Source organism: Bubalus kerabau, chromosome 4, assembly GCF_029407905.1.
Source record: "Bubalus kerabau isolate K-KA32 ecotype Philippines breed swamp buffalo chromosome 4, PCC_UOA_SB_1v2, whole genome shotgun sequence".
Taxonomy (NCBI): Eukaryota; Metazoa; Chordata; class Mammalia; order Artiodactyla; family Bovidae; genus Bubalus; species Bubalus kerabau.
In genome coordinates, this window is record NC_073627.1 from 108,031,965 (window position 1) to 108,052,135 (window position 20,171).

The following is a 20,171-nucleotide window of genomic DNA, read 5'->3' on the forward strand; positions in this document are numbered from 1 at the left end:
AGGATGCCCTCTGGAGAGCAGGGGAACTGATCTGCCACTGAAAGAGGAGAGACCCACTTGTCTTCCAGCTCTTGTGATGGTAGAAGATGGGTCATTTTTGTTTGGCCCTATTCTGCTCACTCCTGAATTCTTGAGGTAAATTTGCCAGCTCACTCCCCCTCCCCTAATCTACTAGTGGGTAGGAGAATCTAAAATGGAGATGAGACAACTGCAGATTAGTTCTTTTTAACTCTGCACTCATCTGGAGTAGGAGTAAAAGTCATGGAAATGCCCGAGAGTCCAAGAGTTAGCGAAGGATGCAAAGTTGTCTCAGAGCCCAGCTCCTGCTTTGGATTTGGAACTGTTGGCTTGGCCATCTCACTCTGAGTTCAGTGCTCTTTCCACTATAATAATAAGCACACGGCCGGACAGTGATGGCACGAAGTAAAGTGTTAGTCGCTCAGCCATGTCTGACTCTTTGCGACCCCTTGGGCTGTAGCCCACCAGGCTCCTCAGTCCATGGGACTTTTCCCAGGCAAGAATATTGGAGTGGGTTGCCATTTCCTTCTCCAGGGGATTTTACCAAACCAGGGATCGAACCCAGATCTCCCTCATTACAGATGGATCCTTTACCATCTGAGCCACCAGGGAAGACGGTGACGGCACAAATGATTTATAATGGTTTCATTAGGAAAATGCAAAGAAGAGATGAAATTGTGTACTGGTTCCCAAATGTGACCATCCTCAATTCCTTCCCTCTCTATAGATGCATGATGCTCCTCCCATCAAGTGGGTGGCAGAGTCTAATTCCTTTCCACTTGAATATGAGTGATCTGTGGGACAGGTTTGAGGTGGAAGAGCCATGCTGGAACTTCTGACACATCTCAGGATATAAAAAACCCTCTGCTTGGGTCTCTTAGAAAGCTCACCCTGAGACATTCCCTCTCAGAAACTAGCTGTCATGCTGTGAGAAATCAAAGCCACATTTCTTGAAAGGCTGCAGACAGGTGTTCTAGGCAAAGGCCCCAGCTCATCTCTCGCCAACAGCCAGCATCAGTGTCCAGCCATGTGAGAGCGCCACCTTGGATGGCCAGTCCAGTGGAGTCTCTGAATGACAGTATGAGACATCTTGAGTGGGAAGCACCCAGACAACCCATAAATTGCGGTAGTTAACGTATTGTTGTTTCAAGCCACCACATTTTTTTGCATAGCCATATGCAGCTATTCTGCATGTGCTCAGTCACATCTGACTCGGTGAGACCCCATGGACTGTAGCCTGCCAGGATCCTCTGACCATGAAATTTCCCAGGCAAGAATACTGGTGTGGGTTGCCATTTCCTACTCCAGGGGATCTTCCTGACTCAGGGATCAAACCCACATCTCCTGCACTGCCAGGCAGATTCTTTACCACTGCACCACCTGGGAAGGAAAAGGCTTAGGAATAAAAAGATAATTTAGTAACACAAGAAAAATGCACATATTTTATGAAACCAGTCAAATCACCCAAGGAATCCATTGTCTGATTACCATCAGAAAAAAGAATCTCCTCAATGGAAATTTGCTATATGACTCAGAGGGAACTCAAACCAGGGTTCTGGAACAACCTAATGGAGTAGGAAGGGGTGGGAGGTGGGAGAGAGGTTCAAGAGGGAGGGGACATTTGTATACCTATGGTCGATTCATGTTGATCTATGGCAGAAATCAATACAGTATTGTAAAGCAGTTATCATTCAATTAAAAATAAATTAAAAAAAAAGTGTATGGCAGACAAGCTTTCTGGGAATGACAGCCTCTGGCAAAACTAATACAATTATGTAAAGTTTAAAAATAAAATTAAATTAAAAAAAATACAAGAAAAAAAAAAGAAACTATTTAAGAATACACTTTTAATTAAAAAAAAAAACAAAAAAAGAACTCCCTAAAGGCACTGTGACAAAACAAGGTTTCAGGTTCTCTCTGCCTCTCTTAATCCTTTTGGGGGAGAGGTGGGGATGGGAGTACAGGTGAGGAGTGAGTTGTGTGCAGGAGGGAAGAGCTCCTTTTGGAACAATAATGTCTCAAGGTCATGTTCATCATTAGCAAGAGATGGTTTCCTCCTGCAGAGACTTCAAGCACAAGAATCTTATCCTACTCCTGGGGAAAATTAAAGAAGTGCTGAACAGAGATTTCTAAACACCTCCCTAGGACCGAGCCAAGAATGAGGATCTGCAAAAGTTTGACTTAGAGAAGTAGACCCTTGCTTGGGGGAAGGACTAGGGGGACGAGGGAGAAGAGGAATGTTGGAGAGACTCCAGGTACTGGCAGGTTTCCATCTGAGCTCACTGTGGATGCCCTGAAAGGCAGTCTTACAGGAAGGGGGAAGAAATATTTTGTTCTAGCTTCTGTTCTTCACATGTACTCCCAACCGGCTAATAAAAATAAGATTGTCTATGCACCCCACAGTGAATGAATTGTGTCCACGCTTTACAATCTCATTAGTGTCTAGATTTGAATGAACTCGTTTTTCTCACAGAAAGAAGGATGTCCATCTTGTGGAATGAGGGGTGCCTGAAAATGTCTTCCTGTGAGTTTAGAAGAAATAAGGACGTCCCAATACTGTTTATTGAATTTTGAAAAGGGTGTGTGTATGTACATGTAAGAACAAGGGCAATGCTCTGGAAAAATAAGCTTCAGTCTTTCCTTCTTCAACATCTCCCACCCTCACCCCAAGCTTGTTGCTTTCACTTTTTCTTTTTCCCTCCCTCCTAGTGCTGGGTGCGCCATTCACCCATCCTAACATACTCTGCACTTTCTAACCTACTCTGCATAGAAAAGCTGACTTGTAAGAACTTTCATCTATGGACTCCCTTGCACTGGTTGAGGTCAGCCACTTGGGGGCCCTGGAGACAGACAGAAGGGATGGAACAAAGTGAGATCAGGGTATACATACCCCTGACTGTCTCTCTGCAGTCACCCTGGGCCAGTGGTGTCCCTGTCTAAAGGTCGAGCTTGTGTCGTGACAGCCCTCTCTGTGTGACACTCTCACCATGAGTCTCAGGGAGGGTTGCTAACCCTCCTTTCTCAGGCCCAGGGCTGGTGTCGCCTGTGTTTACATTATCCCAGGGTGCTGTACTAACCCTTGTGGCTTCCTCTCAACTCTCTCAACAAACACTTTATTAAATTATCATGAAATGATCCTAATTTGAGCATGCCATCTATTTCCTGCTGAGAACCTGACGGATACACTGTTCTATTGATTATTTACATTTTAATATCAGTTTGCTCAAGGTTTTTCCCTACATGGGCTGTTTGTGATTTGAAGTCCCACCCTGGCACCACAAGGACTTTGGTCCCTAGGAATTTCAAGGGTAAATGATCAGATGGAGCTTGCATTGGTGAAAGAAGAAAAAGCAAGAAAATTTAAACCTGTCCCTCAGGAATCACACCCAAAAGAAGTCATCCACTTAATCTAACATTAATTTTGTATAGTTCCCTGCCCCATACTTTCATTAAAGCGTTAAGCTAGGTAAGGGTGGAGCGCTCACTCTTCCTTCTGCCATGCTTAGGATGAAAGAGAGTACATGGAGATTCAGGGGGTGGAGGTGGGATGGAGGTGGGTTGGGTAGCAAACATACCAAGACAAGCCTTTTCTGTTTTATAATTGTTCTAGGATCAACCAAGACTATAACGCACAGCATCTAGAGATGGAAAATATAGGTTTTCAGTATAATTTCTGCCTTCTCTGTCATAAATTTTTAACCATTTAAAAATTTTAAGTATAGTTAATTTACAGTGTTGTGTTAGTTCAGGTGTACAGTGAAGGGATTCTACCCCTCTGTAGATAGAGAGCTAGAAAGATAGAGATAGATATATCTATTCTTCTGATGTAATTTTGTTAGTTTTCAAAACCATCATTTTCTCACATGATTTGACTGATGTTGGTGGTGCTGTTGAAGCTACCCTGAATAATGTCTGAGTTTCTAACTTGAAGACCTCTTCAGCAGTTAATAGGCCAGTGAGAGACTTGATCACATTGGTTGCTGTTTCTCTGTTCTCCAGTGGCCCTCTACTGCTTAGGATGCGATGTCAGACCTTAGCCTGGCATTGAAACCCCCACTGTCTGGATCAAGGCTGTCATGTGAGCCTTATTCCCATTCCTAGCCCCTCTTCTATCTCTCCTCCCACTATTCTTCCATGTAGATTAATCTTCAGCCACATCAAGCAATTCTATTGTTTCCAAACATGCTACAAGTTTCTGCCTTGTATATGGGCCACCTCCGGGCCTTTCCTGAGCGTTCCTGCCAGCTCAAGTTCCCTCCCCTTACACTCCCAGCCTTCCCACTGGCTAGTGAGCTGTTGGAGGAAAAGGTGCTTGAGTTTTTCATTTTGTGCCTCTTTCCCCAATAGCACTGTACCTTGCATGTTCTAAGCCTCCTCAAAAGAGTGTGTGGATCCAAATTGCAGCTTTTCAGGAACTGTTTTTAATTTTCTTTGTTTGAGAAGAACAGACAAAGTGAAGGCTCAGAAATGAGAGGGGTAAGTGTTCTGAGGTAAGGGTTCTGAGGTAAGAGGTAAGGGTTCTGTATTGCAGGGCAAGCCTTAACTCTTCCCTCTCAAAGCAACATCTATCTGTCTACCCAGAGATTCATCTCCATGTCTCTAGTGGACCACATTCATGCACACCTCTAAGGACAAGGATTCAGTTTAGGTGAAAGATAAATCTTGAGGGACTTCCCTGGTGGTCCAGTGGCTAAGACTCTAAGCCAGCTCTGAATGCAGGGGGCCCAGGTTCAATCCCTGGTCAGGGAATTAGATCCCACATGCCACAACCAAGAGTTCATCATATGTCACAACTAAAGATCTCATGTGCTGCAACTGAGACCTGGTGTGGTCAAATAGATATTTACTTAGATTTTTTTTTTTTTAAGAAAGAAATCAGTATTGTCATTTGCTGCTGCTGGTGGTATCTGCTCAGTCATGTCTGCCCTGTGCTCTGTCCATGGAATTCTCCAGGCAAGGATACTGGAGTGGGTTGCCATTCCCTGATCCTCCAGACCCAGGGATTGAACCTGGGTTTCCTGCATTGCAGGCAGATTCTTTATCATCTGAGCCACCAGGGAAATGCTCATTAAATGCAGACTCCATTTAAGATTGATAATGTGAAAGCTTTTCAAGGTACTTTTGGGGAGGGGATACTGTCTTTCATGGTTTTCCCATGGGTAAAGAAGGAAGACAATTAGATTCAGGAGAAATCCAGAAATTGGAGAGAGAGAGCTTGAAAGTTTGAACCGTTTTCTTTTTCTGGTTGGGAAAATATGCTCTTCTGGTGTTTGATGTTCCAAAGAGATCCCTCCAGCAAGGAGTTAAGGTCGGATATGGCCTAGTGCCCAGCGAGATCCAGTGGGAGGCCAAAGGAAGGCAGTGGATGAAGCGGTGCGGAAAATGTTCTTTCCAAATTTTACTTATTCCCCCAAGATGGGCCCCTGCTCTAACATTTACCCTGTGCCTTATAATAGCATTTGGGGAATCATTAAACGCTTTTGGTGTCACTATTTTAATTAAGAGTGAAAGTCCTGCATGGGCCAGACACAGTGAGGCTCTGTTACTAGTGGTCACTGGGGAGAAATGGAATGTCAAGTAAGTGCAGACTCTTGGCTACAGAGTCCTAGAACCCCTTACTTAAAGCCTGCTTCAGAAGATTACTTCATCTAGCCAGGACGGTGAACTTGATCCACTAAAATGAAAGGTGGCTCATTCTCTCGAAATCTGTATCTGTATCCTTACCTCTATCTATAACATTCATGTCCACTGAAATGCTGCAATACACAGTCAAATAATGAATGAGTTTATGTTTTTTGATAAAGATTGCAAAAGTGTTGCGACATTGGATCTGTAAAAAGCTAGACTCAAATCTTAAAATATGACTTATGACAGCTGCTGCCACATTTGGAGCCTTAATTTTTAAGCTTCATCCTTGAATCCTTCGCTTACATAAGATACGCCAAATGGCAGCCAGGGAGGCAATACAAGGCACAGCATTGTATCGTCTTTCAAGACTGTGCAACTGTATTCTTTTCTTGACAAACACTGCTTTGAGAGTACACTTTCTTCAGGCTACCTCTCTTCACCTTTTATGATAAACAAAGCAACCCTTTTTTTCCAATCCTTCATTTATTATGATGTACAATTGCTAAATGAGCAGATTCTGTAACCCAACCCCACTCTCCCAGCTTTGGAGGAGATCCAGGGATATTTACTTTAAGCACAGTGCAGTCTTACTGTAATAAAATACTGTATGCACAACATTTCCCAGTAACTGCTTATATGAGGATGCTATGTACTTAGCCATTACCACTCTACCCAGGGTGCACTATATCAGAGGAAACACTAAACTTTAACTTTTTCCTCCTCTGGGAATCTGAGAGATCACTTTGCACAGATTAACGTGTTATATACTCTATGCTCTGTAAAAATGGTTCTCCAGTACAGATTTTAGTATGCTTGTTCCTTGTCGATAGCTACGCCATAAAGACAGGGGTACAAACTCAAACATGTGATGATTCCACATATATTTAGAGAACACTTAAACATGCTAAAAAAAAAAAGTAATTCACATACAACTTTGTACGGCCCAGCAGTACCACATTCAGGAAATACCTCCATAGCTGCAGACACGAGTGTGTTAATGTCTTTGATTACTTTCATATGGTACACTTGGAATTGTTAAAACACAGCTGCCACACATCAGAAGGTACTAGAAACAATCTGTTGGACAATACAACAAAATGGGAGTAAATGAATTTCACAAATACCCCATGCTAGTTACTAGGGGATGATTAACATAAAAAAGGAAAAAGAGCAAAAATTTTAAAAGTGCCAAATGCAACAGGAAATATCCCCAAAAGTCAGTGGTCTTTTTTTGGTCTTAAACATCCTTTCAAAATATCCCTCCACTATATGCTTAATGGAAAAAAAATATGTATGGACAACCCCCAATATTGATTTATACAGTCTTTTCCCCCTCAAAATTATTTTACTTGTTAAGAGCAAAACTTGACAGTTTGGAGGACTAATTATTTTCCAAAGGTAGAAAAATCACCTTGCTAGAGCAAATCTCAGGGGTGCCCTGGCTTCTTTCCCTAGCTTCTAAGTGCTGTGACAAGGAGTCTAATGTAGGCAGTTACCTATTCTATTCTTAAAACTTTCCAATGGAGATGATTCAGCAGTGTGTCTTAGAAGCTCATTTGGTGTCAAACTAGCCACCTAAAAGGACTTGGAAAATATGAGGCGTGATCCCAGTGGGTATGCAAAGTTGCTGAAACACAAGAGAGGAACTTGAATTCTGTCTGAAACGGAATCTCCCGTTACAAATATTTCTTAAAGCAAGTACAGGTTTGAAGATCAGAGTTTCCTCAAAATACACAGATGGTTTTAGTATTCCTAATGGAGTCAAAGGTTATCCTATGCATTGCTGACAGATCACGAATTCTCTTTAGTGATGTGTTGTTTCAGCAGCACTGGGTTAGAAGAGGCAAATTCTGAACAGTAGAGACACATGATGCTCTAGCAAAATGAACGTTCGAGTATTGATATGTGGAAAGTGTTAGTGTACAAAGATGTTAGAGACATGAATTTGAAAGTGATCTGTCAACACAAACAAATCAAGATTATATACTAAGTTCAAAGCAGAAGTTTTCCTGGTTCTCATTTACCGGTAAAATGAGCAAGATAAAGTCTAGAGATTCTGTTTTTTTTTTTATGTTGACATATAGTGAGCAATTTCCCCCAATGCAGAGAAATTGCCAATGAATGTTTAAAATTAATTGATTCAACAAATTCTTAAGGACTACTTACTAGATGCTAGGGAATGCAGCTAGGAATAAGACAGACAAATAGCTTGGATTTTTGGATACTTACATTTTTGTTGGAGAAGAGACAGGCAATAGACAAGTAACTTAAAAAAAATCAAACAAGGTAATTTTAGCTAATGATAAATGTCATTAAAACATAAAACTACATAGTGTGAAACAGTGTCTGTGGGTGGAGAGATGGGCTGAAAACCTGTAGAGTCAGGGAAAGCCTCTCTGAAGAAGAGGAATTTAAGCTGAGATCTGAATGACAAGAAGGAGCCAACTTTGCAAAGCCTTGAGGGAGAACATTCCAGAGAGAGGGAGCAGCAAATGCAGAATCCCTCAGGTAAGAGCAAGCTTGGCAGGTTCGGGGACAAACAAGGCCAGTGAGGACTGAGGGCTGTTGGTGAGGGGAGTGATGCACTTTTATTTAAGCAGGCTGTGTATTTTTAGATTTTAGAGTTTGAGCTCAAAAAGATAATACGCGCTTTTTAGATATTGGAAACCATTTCTGATGACGGATATAATAGCTTTTGCCTGTTCTCCCAACTGTCAGAGAACAAATGTGTTTTCTCAGAAGTAAGGTCTATGCTCGCTTGGGTTTGCTGGCTCTCGCCGTAGCTTGTGAATGCTGCATTCCAGGTCCCTGCAAAGTCCCCACCTTCCTGTGTGGTCAGCTCTGGAAGTCCATGGTCACATATGCTCACAAATAACCCCCCACCACCATGTGGCTCTGTGATCCTCTTCCTCCTACAGTCGTGGCTGCTTCTATGGGAACGGCCCCCTTTGCTGGCCCCACCATGTCCCCAGGTTTGGGGTCACTTCTACGGGGTATGGCCCCTTCATTGCCTTGGGATAGCACTGGCATCTTCAAAAGGCACCAGCGAGCTGCACCTCCACAACACCCCCAAGGTGCCCCAACCGCCAGGGATTTCTACAACGTAGGAGAGAATGCCGCCTTTTGTGACACTGCCCTGTTTAGGGGCTCACAAACACGGTTACTTTGTCTTCCAGTTCAGTGATGGTCTTTTCAAGTCCTATTGACAATGCCACCAACTTCCATTCCCTCCACTGCCATCTTTAAACTCCCACATCACCTGTGCATGGGGTTCTAGCCAGGAGACCAAATGCAATGGGAGTCAGCCCTCTGCTCTCAGAACTATCCCTCTCCTCTAACTGCAGATGCTTGGTGTCCAGCTCTCTATTCCCCTAGATTCACCCCATCTTTGGAGTTACTCAAATATGTTTGATAAGCCCGTTCTTTCCAATTCTCCCATATGCCAGACGTGGCAGATCCCCAGTGGAGGACATAACTGTCTCAATTTGCTTCCTCCTGTCCCCACCCTGGTGCATCTATGTCATCTCTGTCAAAGTCTCCATCTCCTCCTGGTTCAACTGCCAGGGTCACTGTCATGGACGAGCCCAGCAATGCATGAGCTTTCCCCTCGCTTAGGTCCCTGGAGCAGTTTATGGCAGCCAGGATACCTGCAGATCTTTGAGCCTGTCTTGTGAGGAGATGACCTCCATCAATTTCAGGATCTATTCCAAGCCTTCAATAATTTTTTTTAGTCATGGAGATGACATTTTTTGGCTCTAAAAAGTTCTTTTCTGGGTCTTGTCTGTCCTTTACAACTGGCAGCTCTTTGGGGCTGCAAAACAATGCTATCCGTATACTGTCTGGCCAGATGGAAGGGCTAATTCCCCAGGCAATGGCTCCAGCCACACCTTCTGTATGTTTCAGTTCAAGCGAAGCCTTTGGCTCAGATCTCCAAAAGCACATCCTTCTAGATTCACTCCTTGTTCTCAATACGAGGTATATTCCATGAACTCCCCTCTCACCGCATGTCATGTCCTGGTGGGCTGGATCATAGGATCGTGCATTTTGTGCAATGAACAAAGGCAGGCCAGGATGGGGCCTGGTGCCTGCCTGGCAAGCTGTGCCCCAGTGAGGGCCTGCCAGCCTGAAGAAGGTGTGTCTCCTTGCAACTCAGCTACTCAAGAGAGGCTGCTTTTTGTCATTTGCACAATGACACTGTCTGTGCTGCTCTGACAGGTGCTGGGAGGAGTGGTTTATTTCTGCATCCTAATTGTATCCTCTGGGAGCCAGCAGAGAGTTTCCATTGCCTTTGTTCTCCCAACAGGCTCACTAATTCCTAGGGAGAATACAGACCATGCACATGTCTCTTAAAAGAGTTTATCGTTTAAGGAGCCGAGTTGGCACCCAAATTCTCCAGTGAAAGAGATCTTCAACGGGCAGCTCAACTCAGAAAGTGGGTGCTCTTGTGGCCCCCACAGCTAGAACGGGGAACATAGTTAGATTCCTTCAGAAACTCCATTGAAATTATCAAATGACTTTTCTTTGAGGAAGTAACTCAATGACCAGCACGGCCCATGAACATTTTGATATGTACCTCCATGGCATATCATGGCATCGACTTTCTAGCAGCTTGATGAAAATATGTTCTTGGCCTTGTGTTAGTTAAATCTGCATCAGGAATCTCCTTCCAAAGACAGGAAAAGATGCAACTCTTTCTTATAAGCTCTTGTCAGCACTCACTAATGTAAAACTCTAGGCCTCTGCATGTTCTTCCCCTCCCGCTAAGTTTCTCAGAATCTTAGGTAGTATGTTCGGTGAATTCAGACATAAGTCAGATTAGTCATGCTGAGTGTCAGCCAGAGAAGGAGAAATATCATATGATACCCTTATATGCAGATTCTAAAAAGAAATGATACAAATGAACTAATTTACGAAATAGAAACAGACTTACAGAATGAATTTATGGTTACCAGTGGGGAAATATGGGGTAAGAGATAATTAGGGAGTTTGGGATGGACACGTACACACTGCTGTACTTCAAATGGATAACAACAAGGATCTACTGTATAGCACAGGGAACTCTACTCAGTGTTATGTGGAAGCCTATATGGGAGGGAGTTTGGGGGAGATTGCATGCATGTCTACTTGCTCAGTCATGTCTGACTCTGTGACCCCTTTGGACTGTAGCTCCATGGCTCCTTTTTCTATGGGATTCTCCAGACAAGAATACTGGACAGGGTTGCCATGCCCTCCTCCAAGGGATCATCCTCACCCAGGAATCGAATCTGCATCCCTATGTCTCCTGCACTGCAGGTGGATTCTTTGCCCAGTGAGCCATCAGGAAAGCCCTTGGGGGAGAATGGATACATGTATATGCACGGTTGAGCCCCTCTGCTGTGCACCTGAAACTATCACACTGTTAATTGGCTATGCTCCAATCTAAAATAAAAGGCTTTTAAAGAGAAATAAGTCAAATTAGTTACTGTGCATCACCTTCATTTCTGTTCTTCTGATAAGACACTCTGTGCCCTGTGCTTGGTGTGTGGAACATCTCCCTACTCTGCCTCCTCCACTAGATATCCACACATCTTTGCCCATCCCACACGCCTGACCAAGGGCCTGTGGCCCCGGATGGGCCGAGCTATTGCTGCTTTGGCTGCTTACTACCCCCAGGGGTCTTCCTCCACCAAGGCCCAAGTAAGTACCCGTGAGATGCTGCAACTGTTCAGAATCCCGCTGTGAGTTGGGGGCATTGGTGCTTTTCTTCTCTTTAGATTTCTGTTACACTAGAGTGTTCCCAAAGCAGTAATGCATGTGCTTTAACACCTTAGGATGGCTCTCCGGAGCAGCCCTACCATTTTCACATATATTATCCCAGCTCATCTCTGGACTCAGACACAGGGTGAAGGACTACGCCAGGAGCTCATCCAAGTGACAGATGCTCCGATGTATTCATGATCACCCGTCTCTGGCTCTATTCCTGACTGAGCTCATGTTTGGGTCTCTGTTCCATTCGGACGAGGTTTGCCTGGGAAACTCCTCAGCTCATCATACAAATTGACCAACGGCAGGCCCATCTTCCCTGTTTGCCAGACTCATGAACTTTCCCCCTCCCTCAGCCCCAAGGACATATATTTTCTATAAGTGATTAGGTCATACGTATTTTTTTTTTTCTTCTGCTGTCACTCTGTCCATTTGTTTCATAAAAGAATTTGAAACATTCAACTATTCTGGCAGTTTCTTAAGTGGCAAAATATAGGAACGAGATATTCCATCAGTAAGCCTCTTCCACATCCTATTAATGCAGTAATGTCTCAAAAGTTTATAATTAGGATGAACTTGCTTGCTGGTTAATGAGGTCACCATGAATCAAAAATGTAGAGTAAAAAGTTATACTTCTTCATTTGGATTCAAGAATATGTGTAGTGAATAAGACAGTAAAATATCTGCATTTAAACATTAAGTTGCAGTTGTTTCAAGAAGCTTAAGCTCCATCATTCGGTGAAGGCACCACTATTCTCAGCTGGGCATTTTGTACCGGCGCATAACATATGGGCTTATGTGTATAAGCTTCAGAGAACTTAAACCAGCCTCTCCAAAAAAAAAAAAAAATAAAGCATTCTGACATTTTCTAGGTTAGAGAAAAGATGTTAAATGAAAGAGGTGATCGAAAAGACTTCACTACTTGTGTTATTGGAGAACAAATACAATGGATTGATAGGTGACTCAGGTTTACAGCAATGGGTTTCCAACTTTTTAAAAAAGTATTCTTTATCCAACCTCAAGATTGTTGCAAGCTTGAGCATATTTAAAAGTTTTGCTTTCAACTGGTAAAACAGACATGCAGTGATGTGGTGGCAAACTTCTAATAACAGGATCTCCAGGAAGAGCGTGAGGTGGCAGAAAAGGGTGGATGTGTAGCATGTGTCCATTTCTATGGTGTAAACACTCCTACTATCTGGGATTTCAACTTGCCAGAGTGATGTCTCTGCACATGGATTTGAAAGAGAGTTGCAGGAAAACACCATTATACAGTATTTCAACCACACAGGTACAAGAGGTGACACTAACCTCAAAAGCAGAGATAAGGTAGTAGGGACTTCCCTGGTGGTCCAGTGGTTAAAGAATCCACCTGCTGATGCAGGGGACACAGGTCCAACCCCTAGTCTGGGAGGATTCCTCATGCTGCAGAGCACCTGAGTCCACGTTCCACAGCGAGAGACGCCACCACAATGAGACGCCCATTCTCTGCAACTAGAGAGTAGCCCCTGCTGGCCACAACTAGAGAAAGCCTGCGTGCAGCAATGAAGACCCGGTGTGGCCAAAAATAAATAAGTAAATTCTAAAAATAAAATAAGTACCACAAAATGTTTTTAAAAAGAGAGATAATATAGTAAATAACAAGAAAGTGATGGGTTTTGAATATTTACTACCTATGCTTTTAATAAAAGTTATATAATTATGAGTTGATTGAACTGAATTTGAACAATGGTCATGTTTAACAAGCAACTCACAAAATTCTTGAAAGTGTAACAGCCAACTCTTGAGAACTGGCCCAAGCTTACGGCATACCACCACACATACCCAATCGGTCAGGTCCTGTAAGATCTGACTTTGGAAACAGGAAGTGCACAGATAAGGTATCGTCCAACTTTGTACCACTAACACTGGCCAACAGAGGTACTCCATCCTTCAGAGAAGACGCCAGAGGGGCCTTTCATTAATAAAATCTCAACTAATTAGAATCCGTAAAAAACAAACCCTCAGATAACTAGGTTTTCCTTCTATTTTTTAGAAAGAGAAACAAGTTGTAAGGTTGGTTTAGTGCCTGCTCTGAAAGGTTTCTAAGACAATGTATTATATCAATTTATTTTTAAAAAAAACACTTATTCCAGAGAAGGCTTAGATGTCAACACCATAAATTTCCTGTGCACTGAGAAAAAAATAAACAAAAGTACAAAGAAAGATAAAAGAGCAAACCTCAGTCAGGGAAGTTGCCTGGACAGCACGTTGTGGATCAGCAGCTCTGTCCTGTCCTGGCTGAACTAAGAACGGTCCCCCCGTTCCAGGTGGCCCATCTCCAGCTTGCCAGCAGACGAGAAGGGCCTGCACGAAAGGCTCTTCCTAAACAGATGAGCCAGTGCTTGGCTGAGGCAATCACATACCTTCCCTCAGGGATTTGAACTGCAGGAAAGAAAGAATGTGTCCAGTTAGTGAGGTGAGGCCAGAAAGAGGTCATGAGGCAGTACCTGGGCCAGGTTAGTCACAAGCAGAAATCATGAGTAAGCAAAGGACAAGAGGGATGTGCCAAGTCAAGGAAGAGATAGTCTGTAAGAGGGGGAAATGAGCAGCTTGTCCCCATTTGACCTAAATCCTTGTCAGCTGGCCAGTTCCAGGCCATGTGCAATCCCCTTAATAAACCAGGGTATGAACTAAGATGCATTGTGCTCATTGTATCATAGGCAGAATTGTAAATGTACAGAAAAAGGCACTGAAATGAGTCTCCGTATTAAGTTTTTGCTGGTATTTATTGTGTAGATCCTTAGAAATGCTGAGTAGAAGAATGGACAAATGTTTTCAATGGGAACTTTATAAATGAGGCAGAACTTGCTTCACATGGCCATTTCTTAGATTAATTCTTAAGTGTAATAGCCTTGTATTAATAAATAATTCAGAGAAGATATTTTTACTGAGAACTAAGTATTCATGGTTCAGGTATGCAGCTTTGGGAAGAATTTAACCTCAAATAAAAGTTAGAGAATCTTTGAGTCTCCTTCAAATATGTTATCAAAGGCAGCTATGTGACAAAATTGTAAGTCAGATTTTCTATTTCTTACATTTTCTATAGCCTCAGCTAGGCTTCTACACAATTATTGTTGTTTTTCCGGTGATGATACCTAAGTAAGGTACTACCTTAAAAGAAAATGTAAAAAGGGTAATACTCCGTAGATTCTTGTAACAGGCAAGGTAATTTTACTTACTGTCTTCCATTGGATTTTCTTAACTTTAGGAGATAGGCAGGCATGGTAATCTCCATTTTTTCCAAATGAGAACACCGAGGCTCAGAGAGAAGGTAACTTTCTTTTTATTACAGAGTTTTGGAGCTGGGACTTCAACTCCAGTCATGGTAAGAATGATAGTTAAGATTTACTGAGCCATAATCATGTGTCAGGAACTGTTGTAACCATATATCATTCCCATTTTATGGATGAGAAAACTGAGAACTCTCTTAGCTCAAGTTGCTATCAAATGAAGAGGCAAAGCTTTAAAAACGCTGATCTTAAAATTTATACATGTTTTGGGAGCTTGGAGTGAGTTAGTTGAAAGTGGAGGCAGGGTTAGAGAGTAAAGAAAGCTAGTTATCACTACAAATGACCCAATTTCGTTCCTTTTTTTATGGCTGAGTAATAAATATTCCATTGTATATATGTACCATTTCTTCTTTTTCCATTCATCTGTTGATGGATATCTAGGTTGCTTCCATGTTTTGGCTATTGTAAATAGTACTGTGATGAACTTTGGGGCACATGTGTCTTTTTGAATTATGGCTTTCTCAGGATATATGCCCAATAGTGGGATTTCTGGGTCATATGGTAGTTCTATTTTTAGTTTTTAAAGGAGCCTCTATACTGTTCTCCATAGTGGTTGTATCAGTTAACATTCCCACCAACAGTGCAAGAGGGTTCCCTTTTTTCCACACCCTCTCAGGCATTTATTGTTTGTAGATTTTTAAGAAAAGAGCATCAGAGGCCACAGAGTCAAAAAACAAAAGCAGAAGACCCAAAAGGAAAGGGACATCTATTTGTATAGTACTTAAGAGTGTGATCTTTAGGGCCATATATGAATATTTGTCGCCACTTCCTGGTTGTGTGGCCTTGTTTAACTTATCCATTCTAATCTGTTTCCAAATTTATCAAATGCATGTTATAAAAGCATTTATTTCAAAATATTTTTGTAAGTATGATATTCATTAATATACTTATGGTACCTATAACAATACCTGCTAAGGAATAATTTCTCAATAAATATTGAAAGAAAGAAAGCTAGTTGTATAGGGCCTGTAGGCAGAACATGAAAGTGAGTGAGTTCAGGTAGGGACAGGGAATAATAGAGTTACATTACGTACTGAGTCACGCCACTTAGGAATGAGTTGAGAATGGGAAACTGCCATTTCTCCAGACTGAGACAATACTTTAGAAAAAGGAGAGTTACTAATGAGGTACTGAGTGGAACCCAGAGAAGAGGGATTTAGTAAACTGGATTTTAGAAAGTTATGTGTATGGTGTCTTTATCACCACATTAAAAGAATATCTTCTGGTTTTCCAAAATGCATAGGCCCTCCTCTGCTGCTGCTAAGTCGCTTCAGTCGTGTCTGACTCTGCGCGACCCTATAGATGGCAGCCCACCAGGCTCCACCGTCCCTGGGATTCTCCAGGCAAGAACAATGGAGTGGGTTGCCATTTCCTGCTCCAATGCATGAAAGTGAAAAGTGAACGTGAAGTTGCTTCAGTCGTGTCTGACTCTGTGCAACCCCATGGACTGCAGCCCACCAGGCTCCTCCATCCATGGGATTTTCCAGGCAAGAGTATTAGAGTGGGGTGCCATCGCCTTCTCCAACGCCCTCCTCTAGGGCTGTTGAAAAGACTGAGTGAACCAGATTTTCAGCCAAATAGAGGACAAGTAGGAACAGCCAATTACTGAATTAGATGGAGATATTGGGGTGTCAATGAATATCTTGTCTTTGCTATAAATTATCCACCTGATAATGTGGCTTCAAGACTAGTTTACACTTCAAGAATTTAATTTCAGGCCCTAAATGACTATGCATTGCTGTAAATTCCCTTGTGCAGTGGCAGGGAAGGCTGCCAGTTACTAGCAGGGTCTTCTGTTTTGGGGTATCTGAACTGGCTTCATGTGTGTGTGTATGCTAAGTTATTTCGGTCATGTCCGACTCTTTGTGACCCTATGGACTGTAGCCTGCCAACCACAACAAAATGACTTTCTAAAGCATTTGGGTCAACCAAGCATTTGCTGCAATGAAAGACATCCTGGGGCTTCACAAATGTTAAGTTTGGAATCACCTCTATAACATTTCCAAACACCTACTCATATCCTTTCACTCCCGTGGCTATGATCTTTTAGATTGCTGCAACAGCCTAATCTTGTACCTGAATTATGGCAATGATGGTGACATGTGGAGTTTCTCAAGCTCCCAGCCACCCCTCTTCTCATCATCTCTGGAGGATTCCCCCCTGCCTCGGACTTCGGTTATAGGAAGGAACAACATCTCCATCTGCAGCCCAGGTCTCTCATGGAATCTGATTTTGCAACTGCCAACTGACCAGGATCACTTGCATATTCCACTCACATCTCAAACTTAAGATGCCCAAAATGGGACTATTATGTTCCTATTCCCTTCACCTAAACCGACTGCTCAAATGTGAGAGATTTGGGCCACTGCCCTTCTCGTTCATTAAGTCAGAAAGTCTTGGGTGTTATCTTCCCATCTTACCTTTCCCTCAATGGTATAATGACTTAGTGTAACAGGACTTCTTATATCCATGCCCATCTCTTCAGACTAATGCACTCTCCAAATGGCAACAAGAAGGAGCTTTCTAAAATGCTGATCTGATCATTCTTCCTCCTGTGTAAAAAGTTCTTCATATACTTCCTATGCTCTCAGGATAAAATGACCACTCCTTAGAGTGGTCAGGTTGGTTCTTCTCCCTTGGTTGTTGTCTCATGGTAGCAAAGAACTGAAATGAAAGACCAGTTATAGCTCAAGCAGGCAAGATTTACTGGGCATGCAGCAAGCAACACACTCCCGAGGCATGAGAGCAGATCACCCCCTGCAGGAGTGGCCCTATCCTATTTTGGCTTCCCTTTTTTTATATCCCTTATTCCCTCCCTTGAGCAGATTCCTGGGGCCTGATTGGTTATGCCCTCTGCAAATAGGAGATTGTACCAATGTATGCTTGATTGGTTACACCCAAGACCAATTAGGGAGGAGGGTGTGCTTACCTGCCAGAGGTTCCCATTTAGGTCCATGACTTCCCCTTCTTGCAGGGTTTTTTTTTTTTCCTAGCAGCTTCCTCTTTGGACCTTCCTCTTCGGCCCTTTTGGACCCTGTTTCCCTATTCTAACTAGCTAACAGTGATAAGAGATCCTTGAGCATTTAGTGCCTTCTACTGCTTCAAGAATCTGCCTGCCACTGCAGAAGATCTCTGGGTCAGCAAGATCCCCTGGAGAAGGAAATGACAACCCACTCCAGTGTTCTTGTTCGGGAAAGCCCATGGACAGAGGAGCCTGGCAGGCTACAGTCCATGGGGTTGCAAAAGAGTCAGACACGACTTAGTGACTAAACAACTGTTCTGCTCCCAGCCTAACTTCCTGTCAGCTACATCCCTTCAGCTCTTCCTGCTCCTTTTTGCTCCTGAGCCTTTACTCCTGCTGTTTCCTTTGTGAACACCTATCAGTATCATCTGCCACTTCTTTGACTCATATTATCCTTCAAGTCTCATCTGCCACTTCTTTGACTCATATTATCCTTCAAGTCTCAGCTTAGATGTTGCCTCATCTAGGAAGCCTTCCTTGATTCTATTGACTGGGTTTAGGTAATCCTTCTATAAGCAGACATCTACGTTAGTACCTACTATGGTCCGCTGAGATTGCATGTTGTTAAACCTCCTGCATTGGGCTGTAAATACCTTAAGACAGGTACTTGTTTATTCCCAACTGGAAAGCAGTGCTTAGCACAGTGTCTGACACAAGGTTGATATTCCCCTTGTTTATACTATGCACACTGTATCCAAAATATCTATCGATTGAATAATAATGATATCAATATGAATTCAGTGAGTAAATGAAGCCTTATTTTAGGTTTCCCAAATGCATTCTACTAACATGAAGGCAGTTGAGAATTGTTGCATATCTTCTTGTAATCTTTTGTCCCAGAGGCATTTTAATGGAAATTTGAGTCATTCTTTTCAAATTCACTTCCATTTACTCTATAAAAATGACTTCAGCACCTGTCTCATTCTTTCTTTCCATACCATTTTTAGAGGCTTTAACATTTCTGCTAATAACTTGGTTTCCACTCGCCCTTAACCATACCAGCTGCCCATACCAGAGACAACAAACTGTTATGCAAAAATTATTAACATATTTGAGAACTGATTCTGACCTTTCCCTTGGAAACACCACTTCCATTTCTTTCATTCTCTCACCACCAGAGCCAGACTGTCAAATGCTTCTGGCTCCTTGAAGTTTTCCGGGTTGGGGAATCCAGGTTGCCTGTCGAATCATGTTGCCTCTCTGGGATAGACCTTGCAGTCAGCCATTCCAAAGATATATTTGCTGTCAAATCCAGATCCCCCATTCTTCTTATATTGTATCACTGACTGGTTATGAATGACTTCCAAGGGGGCTTTCTCTCCTCATATCCTTAGACCGCTGCAAGTTGCTGCAGAAAATAATGAAAGTATGCTGGTTAGGTCAGTGAAGGTTTTATGTAATCTCATCAGCTGGACCTTAACAGAACCAAGCACAATAAAAAAGAATCTGTTTAATTCATGTTGTTGTTTACACCCTATCAAACCTATTACAGCAGGTCCAAACCTTCTCCCCTCTTTAAGTCCCCAGCAGAAGACTTTTCTTGTTTGTGGACTTGGTCCACAAAGCCATCGGAATCATTGGACCAGATTTCTGCTTATCACCCTTCCTGTTCTAAAATCCTACCGTTGGAAGAAGCAAAGCCGTTGGGAAGAGAGGTTTCAGGGAAGAAATGGAAGCTGAAACTGATGGAGAGTAAGAGGTCTCCTTTTCTGAAAATGAGAGTAAAGGACAGAGATAAAGAGGGAAAACATGGCAAAATACGGAGAGAATTTGACATAGAAAAATGCTGAGTTTAGACAGTAGACCTTCAGTGTCCTCACTTCCTGCAAGGGGATTTGATAGAAAGATTCTTGGAGTAGCCACTGGAAGACTTGCTCCTTTATTCCATTTTGCCTCAATATCTCCCTCATCCAAAGGAGAGAGCTGGGTTACCTGGCCTCTCTGATGTCCTCTAGCACTAATGTCCGAGGAGTCAAGCAGACTTTCTGATCATCACAAAGGCCCTCTATAGTGGTGTCAGTTTTGTTTTCTCAACAAAAGATGCTGGGAATATACAAGGAGTTTTTGTGGTTACACAGTGACAGAGATGCCCCCTTGACAGTTACCCACAGGGAAGTGACAGCGGGATCTGCTTCCACAAGAAAGCATTGTCTCTTCCCCTCAGAAATGCTGATAGAACCTCTTCACACCAAGATGGGGACCATTCATTCCACCTTTTGAGATCTCTTGGCAATGACTCTTTGGGACCAGCTGAGTTTGCAGTAGATGCTCAATAAAGGCTTCTAAAAAAAATTCTGAGCCCTGGCCAAGTTATACATAATGTCAATTTTTATAACTCTGATGATTTCCCATTGACATACATTTTAATTTCAGAGACGCTTTATCTTTGCTTCTGATTGACTTTTAATTGGCAGTGAGTCCTAATGTGGAGA

At 42.7% G+C, this 20,171-nt stretch overlaps 1 long non-coding RNA gene across 1 annotated transcript; it reads left to right on the top strand.

Annotated features, from left to right (window-relative positions):
- Nucleotides 1-14,089: 14,089 nt before the first annotated feature.
- Nucleotides 14,090-15,977, top strand: LOC129650070 (uncharacterized). Its single transcript, XR_008713565.1, has 3 exons — nucleotides 14,090-14,437; nucleotides 14,636-14,698; nucleotides 15,961-15,977. It is a non-coding gene; the product is annotated as an uncharacterized LOC129650070 (long non-coding RNA).
- Nucleotides 15,978-20,171: the final 4,194 nt, after the last annotated feature.